The sequence below is a fragment of the Diceros bicornis genome, chromosome 17 (assembly GCF_020826845.1).
Source record: "Diceros bicornis minor isolate mBicDic1 chromosome 17, mDicBic1.mat.cur, whole genome shotgun sequence".
NCBI lineage: Eukaryota > Metazoa > Chordata > Mammalia > Perissodactyla > Rhinocerotidae > Diceros > Diceros bicornis.
In genome coordinates, this window is record NC_080756.1 from 19495547 (window position 1) to 19515108 (window position 19562).

The 19562-nt window shown below is 36.2% G+C and overlaps 1 protein-coding gene across 1 annotated transcript in view; it reads left to right on the forward strand.

Moving 5' to 3' along the window:
• Nucleotides 1-19562, forward strand: part of FAM186A (family with sequence similarity 186 member A) — a 73260-nt gene that overhangs the window by 28413 nt on the left and 25285 nt on the right. The gene's annotated exons all lie outside the window — the stretch shown is intronic.

Below are 19562 nucleotides of genomic sequence, written 5' to 3' on the forward strand. Positions count from 1 at the left end.
GGGAGAAGAGAGAGAAAAAGGAGCAGAGAGCTTGTTCAAAGAAATAATAACTGAGAACTTCCAAAACTTGGGGAAGGAACTGGACTTACAAGTAAATGAAACCAATAGAACTCTTAATTACATCAATGTAAAAAGACCTTCTCTGGGCCAGCCCCATGGCTTAGCGGTTAAGTTCGCGTGCTCCGCTACTGGTGGCCTGGGTTCGGATCCCGGGCGTGCACTGATGCATTGCTTCTCCAGCCGTGCTGAGTCTGCATCCCACATACAGCAACTAGAAGGATGTGCAACTACGACATACAACTATCCACTGGGGCTTTGGGGAAAAAAAGCAGGAGGATTGGCAATAGATGTTAACTCAGAGCTGGTCTTCCTCAGCAAAAGGAGGAGGATTAGCACGGATGTTAGCTCAGGGCTGATCTTCCCCACCAAAAAAAAAGCAGTAGGGAAAATAAAGCGTTAATTAAAAAAAAAAAAAAAAAGACCTTCTCCAAGGCGTATATTAGTAAAACTGGCAAAAGTCAATGGCAAAGAAAAAGTATTAAAGGCAGCAAGGCAGAAGAGAATAATCTACAAAGAAATTCCTATCAGGCTTTCAGTGGACTTCTCAGCAGAAACTTTACAGGCTAGGAGAGAGTGGAATGATATATTCAAAATACTGAAAGATAAAAACTTTCAGCCAAGAATACTCTATCCAGCGAAACTATCCTTCATATACGACGGAGAAATAAAAATTTTCCCAGATAAACAAAAGCTGAGGGAGTTCATTGCCACAAGATCCTCCCTACAAGAAATTATTAAGAAGGCCCTCATACCTGAGAAAAAAGGAAAAAATTTATAAAGCCCTCAGCAAGGAGATAAATAGACAAATTAGAAAATTGCAGTTCTCTATCAGAACAGGTTAGCAAACACTCAATTATAACATTAAAGATAAAGGGAAGGAAAACATCAAAAATAATTATAAACACTTCATTTTAATCACAAATACACAATAAAAAATTGAATAATTTGTGATAACAATAACTTAGACAGGGAAGAGGAAAGGGTTGGAACCTGCTTAGGCCAATGGAGATAAGAGGCCATCAGAAAATGGACTATCTCATCTACAAGATCTTTTATACAAACGTCATGGTAACCACTAAACAAAAAATCAGAACAGAGACACAAACCATATATAAAGAGAAAACCATCATAGAAAATCACCAAACTGAAATGGCAGTCAGAAATACACGAGAAGAGAAACAAGGGAAATATAGAACAACTGGAAAACAAGAGATAAAATGGCAGTATTAAGCCCTCATATATCAATAGTCACTCTAAATGTAAAGGATTGAATTCTCTAATCAAAAGACACAGAGTGGCTGGATGGATTAAAAAACAAGACCCAACAATATGCTGCCTCCAGGAAATACATCTCAGCTCTAAAGACAAACATAGGCTCAGAGTGAAGGGACGGAAGACAATACTCTAAGCAAATGGCAAGCAAAAGAAAGCAGATGTTGCCATACTTATATCAGACAAAGCAGACTTCACGATAAAAAAGGCAATGAGAGACAAAGAGGGGCAGTATACAATGATAAAAGGGACATTCCACCAAGAGGACACAACACTTATGAAAATATACACACCTAACACTGGAGCACCAAAGTACATAAAGCAACTATTAACAGACCTAAAGGGAGAAATTAACAGAAACACGACAATAGTACAGGACCTCAACACCCCACTTACATCAATGGATAGATCATCCAGACAGAAAGTCTGCTATAAGTATACATATATTATATACATATATATATGCTATATATATGTATATATATAGCACCTTCCATCCAGAAACAGCAGAATACACGTTCTTCTCAAGTGCACATGGAACATTCTCAAAGATAGATCATATGTTGGGAAACAAGGCAAGCCTCAATAAATTTAAGAGGAATTGAAATTATATCAAGCATATTTTCCAACCATAATGCTATGAAACTAGAAATCAACTACAAGAAAAAAGCTGGGACAGTCACAACTATGTGGAGACTAAGCAACAGACTACTGAACAACCAATTGATCAATGAAGAAATCAAAGGACAAATAAAAAAATATTTGGAGACAAATGAAAATGAAAATACATCATCCCAACTCTTACGAAATGGAGCAAAAACAGTTCTAAGAGGGAAATTCATAGCAATAGAGGCCCACCTCAACAAACAAGAAAAATCTCAAATAAGTAATCTTAAATTACACCTAACAGAACTAGGAAAAGAAAAAGAAATAAAGCCCAAAGTCAGCAGAAGGAAGGCAATAATAAAAATTAAAGCAGAAATAAATGAAACAGAAACCAAAAAAGCAGTAGAAACAATCAATGAAACTAAGAGCTGGTTTTTTGAGAGGATAAACAAAATTGACGAACCCTTAGCCAGACTTACTAACAAAAAAAGAGAGAAGGCTCAAATAAATAAAATTAGAAATGAAAGAGGAGAAATTACAAGAGATACCACAGAAATACAAAGGATTATGAGAGAATACTATGAAAAACTATATGCCAACAAATTGGATAACCTAGAAGAAATGGATAAATTCTTAGACTCATATACCCTCCCAAAACTGAATCAAGAAGAAATAGAGAATCTGAATAGACCAATCACAAATAAAGAGATTGAAATGGTAATCAAAAACCTCCCAAAAAACAAAAGTCCAGGACCAGATGGCTTCTGTGGAGAATTCTACCAAACATTCAAAGAAGATTTCATACCTATCCTTCTCAAACTATTCCAAAAAGTTGATGAAGATGGAACAATTCCTAACACATTTTACAAGGCCAACGTCACCCTGATCCCAAAGCCAGACAAGGACAACACAAAGAAGAAACATTATAGGCCAATATCACTGATGAACATAGATGCAAAAATCCTCAACAAAATATTGGCAAACCAAATACAGCAATACATTAAAAGGATCATACACCATGATCAAGTGGGCTTTATACCAGGGATGCAGGGAGGGTTCAGCATCCACAAGTCAATCAATGTGATACACCACACTAACAAAATAGGGAATAAAAATCACATGATCATCTCAATAGGTGCAGAGAAAGCATTTAACAAGATCCAACATCCATTTATGATAAAAACTCTCAATAAAATGGGTATAGAAGGAAAATACCTCAACATATTAAAGGCCATATATGACAAACCCACAGCCAGCATTATATTCAATGGTGAAAAACTGAAAGCCATCTCTCTGAGAACAGGAAGAAGACAAGAGTGCCTACTCTTGCCATGCCTACTCAACATAGTACTGGAGGTTTTGGCCAGAGCAACTGGGAAAGAAAAAGAAATAAAAGGTATCCAAACTGGAAAGGAAGAAGTAAAACTCTCACTGTTTGCAGATGACATGATTCTATACATAGAAAACCCTAAAGAATCCATCAGAAAAGTATTAGAAATAATCAACAACTACAGCAAAGTTGCAGGGTACAAAATCAACTTACAAAATCAGTTGCTTTTCTATACTCTAATAATGAACTAACAGAAAGAGAACTTGAGAATACAATCTCACGTACAATCTCAACAAAAAGAATAAAATATCTAGGAATAAATTTAACCAACGAGGTAAAAGACCTATACAGTGAAAACTATAAGACATTATTGAAAGAAATCGAAGATTACATAAAGAAATGGAAAGATATTCCATGCTTATGGAGTGGAAGAATAAACATAGTGAAAATGTTCGTATTACCTAAGGTAATCTACAGATTCAATGCAGTCCCAATCAGAATCTCAATGATATTCTTCATGGAAACAGAACAAAAAATCCTAAAATTTATATGGAGAAACAAAAGACCCTGAATAGCAAAAGCAATCCTGAGAAAAAGGAACAAAGCTGGAGGCGTCACAATCCCTGACTTCAAAATATACCACAAAGCCATAGTAACCAAAACAGCATGGTACTGGCACAAAAACAGACACACAGATCAATGGAACGTAATTGAAAGCCCAGAAATAAAACCACATATCCATGGACAGCTAATCTTCAATGAAAGAACCAAGAACATACAATGGAGAAAGGAAAGGCTCTTATATAAATGGTGTTAGGAAAACTGGACAGCCACATGCAAAAGAGTGAAAGTAGACTATTATCTCACACTGTACACAAAAATTAACTCAAAATGGATTAAAGATTTGAATGTAAGACTTGAAACCATAAAACTCCTAGAAGAAAATATACACAGTATGCTCTTTGACATTGGTCTTAGCAGCATCTTTTCGAATACCAATACTTGGTATTGTTTCCCAGTCATGGGAAACAAAAGGAAAAATGAACAAATGGGACTACATCAGGCTAAAAAGCTTTGCAAGGCAAAGGAAATCATGAACAAAACAAAAAGACAACCCACCAACTGGGAGGAAATATTTGCAAATCATATATCCGAGAAGGGATTAATCTCCAAAATATATAAAGAACTCATACAACTCAACAACCTAAACACAATCTACCCAGACGGGGCAGAGTGGGTCTGGCCCAGTGGCGTAGTGGTTAAGTTTGGTGCACTCTGCTTTGGTGGCCCAGATTTGCGGGTTCAGATCCCAGGTACAGACCTACACCACTTGTCAGCCATGCTGTGGTGGTGACCCACATATAAAAAAATAGAGGAAGATTGGCACTGATGTTATTTCAGGGCTAATCTTCCTCAAGCAAAAATGGAAGAAGGTTGGTGGTGGATGTTAGCTCAGGACAAATCTTCCTCAGCAAAAAAAAAAGAAAAAAGGACGAGGGTATGAACAGATCTTTTTCCGAAGAAGATATACAGATGACCAACAGGCATGTGAAAAGATGTTCAACATCACTGATAATTAGGGAAATGTAAATCAAAACTACAATGAGATATTACCTTACATCTGTCAGAATGGCTACAATTACAAAGACAAAAAATAACAAATGTTGGAGAGGATGTGGAGAAAAAGGAACCCTCATACACTGCTGGTGGAAATGCAAACTGGTGCAGCCACTATGGAAAACAGTAAGGAGATTTCTCAAAAAATAAAAAAAAGAGATATACCATATGATTCAGCTATCCCACTGCTAGGTATTTATCCAAAGAACTTGAAATCAACAATTCAAAGAGACTTATGCACCCCTATGTTCATTGCAGCATTATTCACAATAGATGTGGAAGCAACCCAAGTGCCCATCAACTGATGAATGGATAAAGAAGGTGTGGTATATATATATAATGGAATACTACTCAGCCATAAAAAAAGACAAAATTGGGGGCCAGCCCAGTGGTGCAAACTGTTAAGTGTGCGTGCTCCATTGCAGCAGCCCGGGGTTCGCCTGTTCAGATCCCAGGCACACACCGATGCACTACTTGGCAAGCCACGCTTCCTCCCATATAAAGTGGAGGAAGATGGGCACGGATGTTAGCCCAGGGCCAGTCTTTCTCAGCAAAAAAAGAGAAGGATTGGCAGATGTTAGCACCAGGCTGATCTTCCTCACAAAAAAAAATAAATAAATAAAAATAATAAAATAAAAAAAGACAAAATTGTCCCATTTGCAACAACATGGGTAGAACTTGAGGGTATTATGTTAAGTGAGATAAGCCAGACGGAGAAAGACAAACACCGTATGATTTCACTCATATGTGAAAGCTACACAAACACATGGACAAAGAGACCAGATTAATGGTTGCCAGAGGAGAGGGGGATTGGGAGGTGGGCAAAAGGGTTTAAGGGGCGCATATATGTGGTGATGGATAACACTTAGACTATTGGTGGTGAGCACGATGCAGTCTATACAGAAACTGAAAAATAACAGTATACACCTGAAAGTTCACAATGTTATAAACCATTATGACCTCAATAAAAAAATTCTAAAAAAGAAACCAGATATATAAATAACAATAAAAAATAATAATATCTAATTCGTGAAGTTTTACAAAAATAGAAATAAAATACTGGACAACAATAGCATATTAAAATGAGAGTGATCAGAGGTAAAGCACTAAGATACTTGTACTGTTTGAGATGGTTATCGATATTGATTTACTTTGAATGTGTTAATTTATAAATATATGTGTCCAAATTTTTAAGGAAACAATGGCTAGTAGAAAAGAATCAATGCAAGAGGCAGCAAGAAAGGTGAAAAAGTCAGAAAAATAAGTATTCTAATCAATCTTATTTAGTGCTTTCAAACCATTCTAACTAGAAATAATACAAATGATTAGATGGTAAAAATGAAGCACATATATCAACCTGCTGGACTTGGGTCTGTTTATCTTTCCCTTAGTCTTCTCTGAATTATGTGGGGTGGGAAAAAACGGGGAAGAGTTGGACAGACGCCTGCTGGCTGCCTTTCCCAAGCATCTGTGTCAGCTGGCTTCTACTAAGTTTGGATAAAGGAAGACAAAGCAAAAGACTGTCAAGTGAGAGGAAGGTAGAACCTCTCCGTTTGATTGGGGCAGAACCTCTGGAAGTATCTCCTTCATGGAGAATCAGACAAAAGAGACTTTAAGTCAAAAAGTATTACTGGGAATAAAGAGGGTTATCGTGATAATAAGATTCAATTCCATATATGATAATTCTGAACTTGCATGCATTCCTATGCCCCTAGTAACAAAGCTTGCAAACATACAAAGAAAAAAACATCACAAGTACAAGAAGAAATTGAAAAAAAAATCGACTATTACAATAAAGTTGGTAGATTAAGCCAACAAAACTGCATTAAAGTTGTAAAAGGTTTGAACAGCACAGTGACAAGCTTCATCTATTGGACGTATACAGGAACCTACATCAACAACGGGAAAATACATATTCTCTTTAAGCACAGATGGAACATTTCACAAAATTGACTACATCCTAGGTTAAAGAACTATCTCAAAAATTTTAAAGATTTTATATCATACAGACTACAGTGTAACTAAATTAGAAATTAGTGAACAAAAGGTGGCTTGAAAAAGAAAGAAAGAAATGGGGGAAAACTCCAAAATAACTCATCTGTCAAAGAAGAAGTCATAGTAGAAGTTAGAAAATACTTGGAATAGGGCCGGCCCCATGGCTTAGCGGTTAAGCGCATGCGCTCTGCTACTGGCGGCCTGGGTTCGGATCCCGGGCACGCACCTACGCACCGCTTCTCCGGCCATGCTGAGGCCGCGTCCCACATACAGCAACTAGAAGGATGTGCAGCTATGACCTACAACTATCTACTGGGGCTTTGGGAAAGAAAAAAAGGAGGAGGATTGGCAATGGATGTTAGCTCAGAGCCGGTCTTCCTCAGCAAAAAGAGGAGGATTAGCACGGATGTTAGCTCAGGGCTGATCTCCCTCCCAAAAAAAAAAAAAAAAGAAAGAAAGAAATTGCTTAGAATAATAACAATTGCACTATATAAAATGCATGAGAAATGTAATGAAAGCAGTACTTATGTGGAAATTTATACCTTGTATTAGAAAAGAAAGTTTAAAATGCATAAATTAAACAGACTATATAGAAGGTAAGAAAAAAACCAACAGATTAAGCCCAGAGAATATGGAATGAAAGAAATAATAAAAATTAAGAGCATAGATTAATGAAATAGAAAAGAAAAATACGAAGAAGAGGCTTAAAAAAGCTAAAAGATGATTCTTTGAGAAGTCTGAACAATCTTTGTAACACTTGATTAAGAAAAAAAAGACAATGTACAAGTAAACACTATTAAGGACAAAAAGGATGATATAACAATAGATACAGCAGAGATTGAAAAGACAATAATAGAATATAGAATATTATGTACAACCTGGGGACAGTAACTTGGAAAGCTTAAGTGAAATGGGAAATTTTCTAGAAAAAAAATATATAATAAATCTTATACAAACTTTTTTAGAGAAAAGTAGGAAAGTTTTTACAAATATTTTTATATTAAAACCAGTTGAAGGCAGTATGAAAAAGCAGTTATACACCAATATCACCCATTAACATACGTGCAAAAATTCCAAATAAAATATTAACAAAAAAAGTGTGATAGGCAGAATCTTGCATCCCCTCCCCCACAAAAAAATGATATCAGGGCCTAATCCTTGGGAACCTGTAAATGTTACCTTATAGGGAGAAGAGGCCTTTACAAATGTGATTAAATCAAGGATCTTGAGGTGAAGGGATTATCCTGGATTTTCCAGGTAAGCCCTAAATGCAATCACAAGTGTCCTTATAAGAAAGAGGCAGAGGGAGATTTGAGGAGAAGGCAATGAGAAGATAAAGCAGAGAGATTTAAAGCTTCTGGCCTTAAAGATGAGAGTGATGTGGCCATAGCCAAGAAATGCTGGCAGCCACCAGAAGCTGCAAGAGGCAAGGAATAGATTCTGCCCAAGAGCATCCAAAGGCAGTGTGGCCCTGCTGACACCTTGGTCACAGCCCAGTAACACAGATTTCAGACCTTTGGCCTCCAGAACTGCAAGGGAATAAATTTTTGCTTCTTTATATCAGCAAGTTTGTGGAGATTTGTTACAGCAGCCATAGGAAACTAACACACAAAGTGAAGGCAAGTATAAAAAGGATAATATATCATGTTGAAGGTTTGTTCCAGAAAACATATTAATGTGTTATTCATCATGTTAGTAGATTAAAGGAGAAAAACATAAGATCAACTCAATAGTTGTAAAAAAAATTTTTCCTAAATTCAATTCATGCATCATATCTTTTAGTGAACTAGGAAAAGAAGGAAAGATCCTTAACTTGATAAATTGTAACTATGAAAACTTAAAGGAAACATCATATTTAATTGTATAATATTAAAATTATACCCTTTAAAATGTGGATAAAGACAAGGATTCCTACCATTATGACTTTTAATCTTATGTTTCTGGAAATTCTAGCCAACACATTGAGACAAAAAGACACAAAAAGAATGAGGATTGGAAAGATCTGACAAATAATTATTTGTCAAAGAACTGATTATCACACACACACATAAAATCCCAGAAGAATCTACAAAATATTACAATTACCAAAAGGCCTAAAAGATTGTTGAATATAAAGTCAATACAATAGATCAACTGCATTTTTATACCTTGGCAAGAAACAGAAATTTTAAGAAAATACACCATTTATAATATCAATAGAAATATAGGTACTCTTTTAGTCAGTTTGGGCTGCTATAACAAAGTACCATAGACTAAGTGGCTTATAAACAAGTGAGATTTATTTCTCACAGTTCTAGAGGTTGGAAGTCTAAGATCAGGGTGTGAGCACAGTCAAGTTCTGGTGAAAGCCCTCTCCCAGGTTGCAGACTGCTGACTTCTTGCTGTGCCCTCACATGGTAGGAGGAGTAAGGGAGTTCTCTATAGTCTCTTTTATGAGGGCACAAATCCCATTCGTGAGGGATCTGCCCTCATGACCTAATCACTTACCAAAGGCCTGACCTCCTAATACCATCATATTGGGAGTTAGGATTTCAATATATTAATTTTGGAGGTACACAAACATTCAGTCTATAACAGGTACCTAGAAATAACAAAAAATAATGTGCAAGACATTTATGTAGAAATTATAAAACTTTATGGAGAGAAAATTGTGAAACCTTATTGAAAGACTATATAAATTAAGAGATGAACTATGTTCATGGATAGGAAGACTCAATTATGTCAATGATTCCCAAACCAAAGTAGAGATTTAAAGCAAATTCTATCAAAATCCCAAAAAGGTAACTCATGAAGCATGACAAGCTGATTCCAAAATTTAATAGAGGAGCTAATGTCCTAGAATAGCCAAGACAATGCTGAAGAAGAAGAACAAGGTAGGGTACTATCCCTAACAGATATAAAGATGTATTATAAAGCTATTCTAGGTAAAACACTGTAGTACTGGCACAGGGATAGATATATAAGGCCATGAAACAGAGAGCCCAGAAATAGACTGCCATGCAATGTGATAAATGACAGAGCTGGCATTGACTATCTGAGAGGGAAGTAGATACTACTTAACAAATGATGTTGGGACAATTGGTTAGGTTTATTGAAAAAATGATTTTGCTTCCCTATCTCACATTCAAATCTGAAGGAGAATATCTTTATGACCCCAGGGTAGAGAAAGATTGGTGAATTCTTCTACATTAAAAAGGAGATCTTCTGTTGGTCAAAACACTACAGACAGGAGGAAAGAAGCCACAAATTGAGAGAGGATATTTAACACTATATAAAAAATTAAACAATAGTATCTAGAATATATTGAGAATTCCTATGTATCAATAAGAAAAATAACTCAACAGAAAAATGAACAAAAGACATGTACAGTCATTTCACAGAATAGGAAACAGTCATTTCATAAACTCTTAAAAAGATGATCAACTTCATTGATCATCATGGAAATTCAAATTAAATCCACAATTATATACCATTTTGTTACTGAGGAAGGGCTCACCACCCGATGCACACAGAAGCCAACATCATGTTACCAGCTTTTGAGAAAAGAAAAGGATTTATTGTGAAGTCGACCAGCAAGGAGACAGGAGGCCAGGCTTTCAAACCTGTCTCCCTGATCCAGAGCTTGGGGCAAAATTTAAGAGGTTAGGCGGAACAGGCTGGTATGTGGAAGTGCTGGAGGGGCAGGTTTTGATTGGAGGGCTTTAAACATCTATGGTAAGGTGTGCAAGGGGCTTTAACATTGGATCTTCCTAAACAATGGACCCCTCACTTCTGACGAGAGTCTGACTTGCAAGTTCCTTTTGTGTCCTGCTCCTTTGGTTCCATGTGGGGAGAAACTTCAGTTCTGGCTGTTATTTCAGATCAAGATTTTCTCCTCTGTGCTTGCTCTGGCTACAGGACTTGCATTTTTTGGCTTGCCCCTGAAAAAAACTTTGACCTTCTGTTGATAAGATGAGGTCAGTTTGAACCGGTCTTAGAGAGCCCATGGTTACAATTTCACACCCACCAGATTGGCAAAAATTTTTTAAGTTTAATTATACCACATGTTGGCAGGAATGTGAAGCAACAGGTATACTTATACTTTGTCATGGAAGTATAAATTTGTATGATTACTTTGGAAAACACTTTGGCATCATCTAGTAAAGTTGAAGATGCACACATCTCATAATCCTACTTTTCTAATATTAGTCATAAACCCTAATAGCACTACTGAGTAGAAATTTAATGTGAGCTATACATGTAACTTTAAATTTCCTAGAAACCACACTATAAAAAGTAAAAAGAAACAGGTGAAATTAATAATTTATTTTATTTAACTCAAAATATTATCATTTCAACATTAATCAATATAAAAATTGAGATATATACATTGCTTTCATGCTAAGTCTTTGAAAGCATGTATTTTGCACTTATAGTACATCTCAAATTGTGTGCTAAATTTTCATCAGATATACTTGATCTATATTTAGATTTCATAAAATTTACAGTTGAAGAAGTAGATTCACATACCAAGTTCTTCCAAACACACTTAAAAGTTTTCCAATAAATGAATCATGTTAGTTTTTAAATTTCAATTAGTTTAATTTAATTTAAAATGTATTTCCTATCACTCTTGCCTCATTACAATTGCTCGATAGCTACATGTGGCTAGTGGCTACCATACTGGACAGCACAGCTCTAGAAAAACTCTTGCGTACGTACAGCAGGAGGCAGGTTCGAAAACGTTTATGTTGTTATTTGTAAAAGCAAAAAGCTGGAAACAAACCAATATAGAAATGAGTAAGAAAATTGTAGTACATTTGTGCAATAAAATACTAAGCACACAGCAGTGAAAATGAACGAACTATAGATATACACATCAACATGAATAAACTAAAAAACACAATGTTGACAAAAAAAGCAAGTCAAAAGAATACAGAGAATGCTTCAAAAACAGGCAAAATTACACAATCTATTGTCTAGAGATGTGTCTGTGTGTCAGCTGTAGGGGAGGTAAAACTTTACCTCTACTCATTTTAGGTTTTCAGCTAGGACTCTTTAGCAAAAAGACAGATTAACAAGAGAAAAAGTTTATTAATGCATGCAATACACATCACATGGGAGAAACATAAATGAAGAGTAACTCAAAGTGGCTGGCACAAGCATCTTCAACAAATTTGTGGAGAAACAACAGGATAAAGGAAAGCAATTTTAGGCTTCCAATGGTGGCAAACTGTGGGAAGATAAATATATGGGAGGAAACTAATGGACTAAGGTTTGCTTGCAGATTCCTCTGGTGCTGGTAAATCTGTCTCCTTTAGGCAGAAAAGGACGAGGGGAGAGAGAGTTTTTCCTGCACTTGCTGCCTCTTAATTGCCTTCAGCATAAAATAATTTTTATGTCAAAGAGGGATACTTTGGAGTGACATATTCTGGTTTCCTTCACTGCTGTAACAAATTTTCACAACCGGGTAGTATAAAACAGCAGATATTTATTCTCTCATAGTTCTAGAGGTCACTGAGCTGAAATCAAGATGTCAGCAGGGCTGCACTCTCTCTGGACACTCTTTTGGGGAGAATCCATTCCTCGCCTCTTCTAGTTTCTGGCAGCCACCAGCATTCCTTGGCTGTGACCACATCCTTCCATCTTCAAGGCCAGCAGCTTCAAATCTCTCTGCTTCATCTTCACATTGAGCCTTCTTCTCTGTATGTGTCTGTATGATCTCGCCTTCTGCCTCCTCTTATAAGGACATTTGCAATTGCCATAAGGCTCACCTAGATAATCCAGGATAATCTCTCCACTTCAAGATCATTAATTTAATCACATCTGCAAAGACCCTTTTTCCATATAAAGTAACATTTACACATTCCAGGGATTATGACCTGACATCTTTGGGGGAGGTGCATCATTCAGTCTACTGCAGTGTTAAAAGTGTAGAGAACAAAATTCAGGATAGTAGTTTTCTCCAGGCATTGGGAAAGGGATGCAGTTGATATGGGGAACGTAGGAGTCTTTAAAGATATTCTGTTTCTTCAGTTAAAAAATGGGTATACAAGTGTTCATTTTGCTGTTATTATCATCTGCATATTAGGTTCTATCCTGCTCCAGATTAGATGCTCAAATTATAGTGCTTTCTCTACCCACCCTCTTACTTTGACCCTTTCACCTTTGTAGCACATAGTAAGCTCTTAAACACTGGTAGCATTTAACATGTGGATGAACACTGAAAACATTATGCTGAGTGAAAGAAGCTAGACACAAAAGGCCACATATCTTATGATTCCATTTATATGAAATGTCCAGAACAGGCAAATCCATATGGACAGAAGGTAGATTAGTGGTTGCCTACAGTTGGGAGGGCAGGTTGGGAGGAGAAGAGGCTGATGGCTAAAGGTGTGGGGATTCTTTTGGCAGCGGTGAAAAGGTTCTGACATTGAATGTGGTGATGGATGCACAGCTTTGTGAATACACTAAAAACATTAAACTGTACATCTAAAATGGGTGAATTGTATAGTATGTGGATTATATCCCAATAAAGCTGTTTAAAACAAAACAAAAACCAGCCCTAAAAAAAAAAAACTGGTAGGGTTTAGAGTATCTACCTTGTTACCTATGGTAAAAGTTTATCTGTAGATTATCTCGTTTAATCCCCATGATAATCCCATATGGATAGGTATTATTATTAATCCTATTTCACAGATGAGGAAATTGAGACTGTGTGAGGCTTGCGTTAAGATCATAGTTGTTATACAGTAGATACTGGAATCAAATCCAGTTAGTCTGATTTTACTGCCTGTAGTTTTGTTTTGTTTGGAAGGATTTTAAAATATTAACATAAAATTCATGTACAATAAAATTCACTCTTTTTGGTGTACTGTTCTGAATTTTGACGAAGGCATACAGATGTGTAACCACCACCAAAATCCAGGTTTAAAACAATTTCATTTCTGTAAATAGTTCCCCTGTGCCCCAGCCCCTCCTCCACTCCCAGACCCTGTCAGTCATTACTTTTGTATCCCTATAGTTTTCCCTTTCCTGAATGCCACATAAATGGAATCATATCCTATGCAGTCATTTGAATCTGTCTTAGCATAAAGCATTCATTCATCAGTTGAAGGATATTTGGGTTGTTTCCAGTTTGGAGCAATTGTGAATCAAGTCACTGCAAACATTCACATATAAGTTGTTGTATAAACATAAATTTTCATTTCTCTAAATACCTAGAAGCAGTATTGCTAGGGCATATGGTAGCATACATTTATAAGACATTGCCAATTGTTATCTTAAGTGGCTTTACTATTTGTGTTCCCATCAGCAATGTATGAGAATTCCAGTTGCTCCACATCCTTGTCTGTGCTTGGCATTGTCATCATTTATTTAGATTTTCTTTGATTTCTTTCATCAATGTTTTGTGTTTTTCAATGTATGGATCTTGCTTGGCTAGATTTATACCTGAGTGTTTCATATTTTTAGTGTAATTGCTAATGGTACTGTGTTTATTAAATTTCAATTTCCAATTGTTTATTGCTAGTGTATAGAAATATAGTTTTGATTTTTGTATACTGGCCTCCTATCCTGTGAACACGTTAAACAATGGTAGCTTTTTTTGTAGATTCCTTGGGAGTTTTACATAGACAATCTTTTTTTGTCTGTAAATGGAAACTGTTTTATCTCTCCATTTCCAATTTATATTCTTTTACTTCCTTTTCTTACTTTATTGCATTGGGTAGGAGCTTTATACAATGTTGAATAAAATCGATTAAAGCAGGGGGTTGGCCTAGTGGTGTAGTGGTTAAGTTCACACGCTCTGCTTTGGTGGCCCAGGTTTCGCAGATTCGAATCCCAGGCGTGGACTGATGCACCACTCATCAAGCCATGCTATGGCAGGTGTCCCGCATACAAAAATAGAGGAAGATGGGCACAGATGTTAGCTCAGGGCCAATCTTCCTCACCAAAAAAAAGAAAGAAAAAAAGTGATGGAAGCAGAATCCTTAGAGCATTTTAGACTTGCATCATTAAGTATGATGCTGGCTGTAAATTTTTTGTAAATTCCCTTTATCAGGTTGAGGAAGTTACTCTCTTTTCCTAGTTTGTTATAGAATTTTTTTAAAAATTGTGAATGAATGTTGAATTTTGTCAACTGCCTTTTCTACATCTATTGAGATAATCATATGGTTTTTCTTCTGTAGTCTGTTGATATGGTGAATTACATTTATTAATTTTCCAGTTTTGAATCAGCTTTGCATTCCGGGCATAAACCCCACTTGTTCATGATATGTCGTCTTTTTTATATATTGTTTGATTCTATTTCCTAATACATTGTTAAGCATTTTTGTGACTGCGTTCATGAAGAATATTGGTTTATAGTTTAATTTTCTTATGTCTTTGTCTGATTTTGGTATTAGGGTAATGCTAGCCTCAACGAGTGAGTTCCTTACTCTTCAATTTTCTGGGAGAATTTATGAGCAATTAGTTAGCTTGTAATATTATTCTTCATCACTTGGCCTAGCGAACTTTGCCTCCACTCTCCTGTGTATCTGACTTAAATTATTTGCTGCAACTAGATCACCTTTGTTTCTTTTTTTTTTTTTAAAGATTTTATTTATTTTCCCCCCAAAGCCTCAGTAGATAGTTGTATGTCATAGTTGCACATCCTTCTAGTTGCTGTATGTGGGACGTGGCCTCAGCATGGCCAGAGAAGCGGGGCGTGGGTGCGCGCCCGGGATCCGAACCCGGGTCACCAGCAGCAGAGCACGCGCACTTAACTGCTAAGCCACGGGGCCGGCCCAGCACCTTTGTTTCTGATTGCAATATTTCCAGCACTTAACCTTATTACTCCTTTTTAAAATTATATCTCCTCATTTTATTTTTATTTATTTATTTATTTTGTGTGTGTGTGTGAGGAAGATCAGCCCTGAGCTAACATCCATGCCAATCCTCCTGTTTTTGCTGAGGAAGACTGGCCCTGGGCTAACATCCGTGCCCATCTTCCTCCACTTTATATGGGATGCCACCACAGCATGGCTTGACAAGTGGTGTGTTGATGCGCGCCTGGGATCCAAACCCCGGGCCACCGCAGCATAGTGCGTGCACTTAACCACTACGTCATGGGGCCAACCCCTCCTTTTTTAAATTAAAAGAAAAATTTATTGAGGCAAAATTGGTTATAACATTATATGTTTCAAGTGTACAACATTATAATTTCACATCTGTGTACACAACAAAATAATCACTACCAATCACTATCATCCGTTACCATATGATTGACCCCCTTCACCCATTTCACTCATATCCCAACCCCCTTCCCCTCTGGTAATCACCAGTCTAGTCTCTGTATATATGAGTTTGTTTTTGTTTTGTTTTTTAGATTCTACATATGAGTGAAGTCATATGGTATTTGTCTTTCTCCATATGACCTGTTTCGCTTAGCATAATACCCTCAAGCTCCATCCATATTGTTGCAAATGGCAAGATTTCATTCATTTTTATGGCTGAGTAGTATTCCATTGCATGTGTACAGTCATGCATCACCTAATGATGGGGATAGGTTCTGAGAAATGGGTTGTTAGGTGATTTCATCGTTGTGTGAACTCTTAGAGTGTACTTACACAGACCTAGATGGTATAGCCTATTATACACCTAGGCTATATGGTACTAATCTTATGGGACCACCATTGTATATGTGGTCTGTTATTGGCCAAAACATTATGTGGCACATGACTGTATGCCACATCTTCTTTATCCATTAATTTATCGATGGACACTTTGGTTGTTTCCATATCTTGGCTACTGTAAATCATGCTGCAATGAACATATGGGTAGATATATCTTTTTGAATTAGTGTTTTCACATTTTTTGAATAAATACTCAGAAGTGGAATTTTTAATTTTGGTAAAATACACATAACATAAAATTTACCATCTTAACCATCTTTAAGTGTACAGTTCAGTAGTGTTAAGTATATTCACATTGTTGTGCAATCAATCTCCAGAACTTTTTCATCTTGCAAAACTGAAACTCTACACCCATTAAACAACAACATTCCATTTCCCTCTCCCCCAGCCTCTGGAAACCACCACTCTACTTTGTCTCTATGAATTCAACTCTTCTAGATAGCTCATATAAATGGAATCATACAGTATTTGTCTTTTTATGACTGGCTTATTTTACTTAGCATATGTCTTAAGTTTCATCCATGTAGCATGTGTCAGAATTTATTTCCTTTCTAAGTTTCAATAATGTGTCATTGTATGTATATACCACATTTTGTTTACCCATTCATTTGCCAATGGACACTTGAGTTGTTTCCACCTCTTGGCTATTGTGAATAACGCTTTTGTAAGCATAGGTGTATAAATATCTCTTGGGGACCCTGCTTTCAATTCTTTTGAGTAAATACTGAGAAGTAAAATTTCTGGATCATATGGTAATTGATTTTTAATTTTTTGAGGAACTGCCACACTGTTTTCTATAAAGGCTGCACCATTTTATATTCCCACAACCAGTGTATAAGAGTTCCAATTTTTCATAGCCTCACCAACATTTCTTTTCTTTTTTTTAATAGTAGCCATCCTAATGAATGTGAAGTGGTATATCATTGTGGTTTTGATTTGCGTTTCCCTAATGATTAGTGATGTTGAGCTTCTTATCATATGCTTGTTGGCCATTTGTATATCTTTTTTGAATGCCTATACAAGTCCTTTGCCTGTTTTTTTGTTTGTTTATTTTTTTTCCTGGGAAGGATTCGCCTTGAGCTAACATCTGTTGCCAATCTTCCTCTTTATTTTTTTTTTCCCCAAAGCCCCAATGCACAGTTGTATATCCTAGTTGTAAGTCCTTCTAGTTCTTCTATGTGAGCCACTGCCACAGCACGGCAACTGACAGACAGGTGGTGTGGTTCCACGACTAAGAAGCAAACCAGGGCCACCCAAGTGGTGAGAGTGCTGAACTTTAACCACTAGACCATCAGGGGTGACTCTGCCCATTTTTGAATTAGGTTATTATTATTTTTTTGATGTTGATTTGTAGGAGTTCTTTATATATTGTGGATATTAAATCTTTATGAGATATATTATTTGCAAATATTTTCTTCCATTCCATAGGTTGCCTTTTCACTCTGTTGATTGTGTCCTTTGATGCACAAAAGTTTGAAAGTTTGGTTTAGTCCAATTTATCTATTTTTACTTTTGTTGCCTGTGGTTTTGGTGTCAGATCCAAGAAATCATTGCCAAATCCAATGTCATGAAGATTTTCCCTCTATGTTTTCTTCTGTTTTATAGCTTTTAGTCTTATGTTTAGGCTTTTGATCCACTTTGAGTTAATTTTTGTATATGTGGTGAGGTAAGGGTACAACTTCATTCTTTTGCATATGGATATTCAGTTTTCCCAAGACCATTTGTTGAAACACTGTCCTCCATTGAACGGTCTTGGCACTCTTACCAAAAATCATTTGACCATATTGGCAAAAGTTTATTTCTGGGCTTTCTGTTCTATTCCATTGGTCTATATGTCCGTCTTTAAGCTAGTATGCAATTTTAATTACTGTAGCTTTGTAGTAAGATTTGAAAATGAGAAGGGTGAGCTCTCCAACTTTATTCTTTTTTTTCAAGACTATTTTGGGTGTTCAGGGTGCCGTGAGATTCCATATGAATTTTAGGATGGATTTTTCTATTTCTGCAACAAATACCATTGGGATTTTGATAGAGATTGCATTAAATCTGTAGATCAGTTTCGGTAGTATTGATGTCTTAAAAATATTAAGTCTTCCAATCCGTGAACATGGAATGTCTTTCCACTTATTTGTGTCTTCTTTAATTTCTTTCAGTAACATTTTATAGTGAAAATTACAAGTGCACAAGTCTTTCACCTCCTTGGTTAAGTTTATTCCTATTATTTTTATTCTTTTGATGCTATTGTAAGTGGAATTGTTTTCTTAATTTCCTTTCAGATTGTTCATTGTTACTGTACAGCAGCACAATTGATTTTCGTATCTTGCAACTTTGCCGAATTCATTTATTAGTTTTAACAGTTTTCACATGTGGAATCTTTAGGGTTTTCTACGTATAAGATCATACCATCTGCAAACAGATATAATTTTACTTCCTCCTTTCCAATTTGGATGTATTTTACTTCTTTTTCTTGCCTAATTGCTCTGGCTGGAACTTCCAGTAACAAGTTGAATAGAAGTGGTGAAAGTGGGCATCCTTGCCTTGTTCCTGATCTTAGAGGAAAAGCTTTCAGTCTTTCACCATTAAGTATGATATTACTTCTAAATTTTTCGTATATGGCCTTCATTATGCTAAGGAAGTTTCCTTCTATTCCTAATTTTTTGCATGCTTTTATCATGAAAAGGTGTTGAATTTTGTCAAATGCTTTTTCTGCATTAATTGAGATGATCATGTGGGTTTTTTCCTAGTATCCTGTTAATTTGGTGTATTTTGTTGTAACAACCAAAAATGGTTCCATAAATTTCCAATTGCCACTTATGAGGCAGTAATCACCCCCAATGAGAACTATAGGGATAAAATGATGAACAAAAGAAGTTTGCTGATAGACTTCTAAGGAGGGGAGATAATGAAATAAAAGTCATGTTAAGGAATATTGTGATAGCTGCTTTCCAGGTGTGAGGGCTAGGTAAAGAAAGAAAAAACAAGCAACTTTCTTTTATTTGTTTCTTTATAGTAGCCATAGTTCATAAAGCATT